The following is a 210-nucleotide window of genomic DNA, read 5'->3' as shown; positions in this document are numbered from 1 at the left end:
GCACTATATTTAAAAAAATCTGTATTTTTCAATGATTCTCGCCGTGCTTGCAATGAGGGGAAATGATTTAATAATTTATTATTAAAGTTTTCAGCAAATAAATTGAGTTTTGTCATAAATGCTTTGACGTTTGAGTGCATATTGAAAGCGAATTGGTTTTTCCCTTGTAGATTTATATTTAGTTCATTCAAATATTTTACGATATCTACT

This window comes from Agrilus planipennis, unplaced genomic scaffold (genome assembly GCF_000699045.2).
Source record: "Agrilus planipennis isolate EAB-ADULT unplaced genomic scaffold, Apla_2.0 scaffold247, whole genome shotgun sequence".
NCBI classification, from domain to species: domain Eukaryota; kingdom Metazoa; phylum Arthropoda; class Insecta; order Coleoptera; family Buprestidae; genus Agrilus; species Agrilus planipennis.
Note: the sequence above shows the minus strand (reverse complement) of the source record.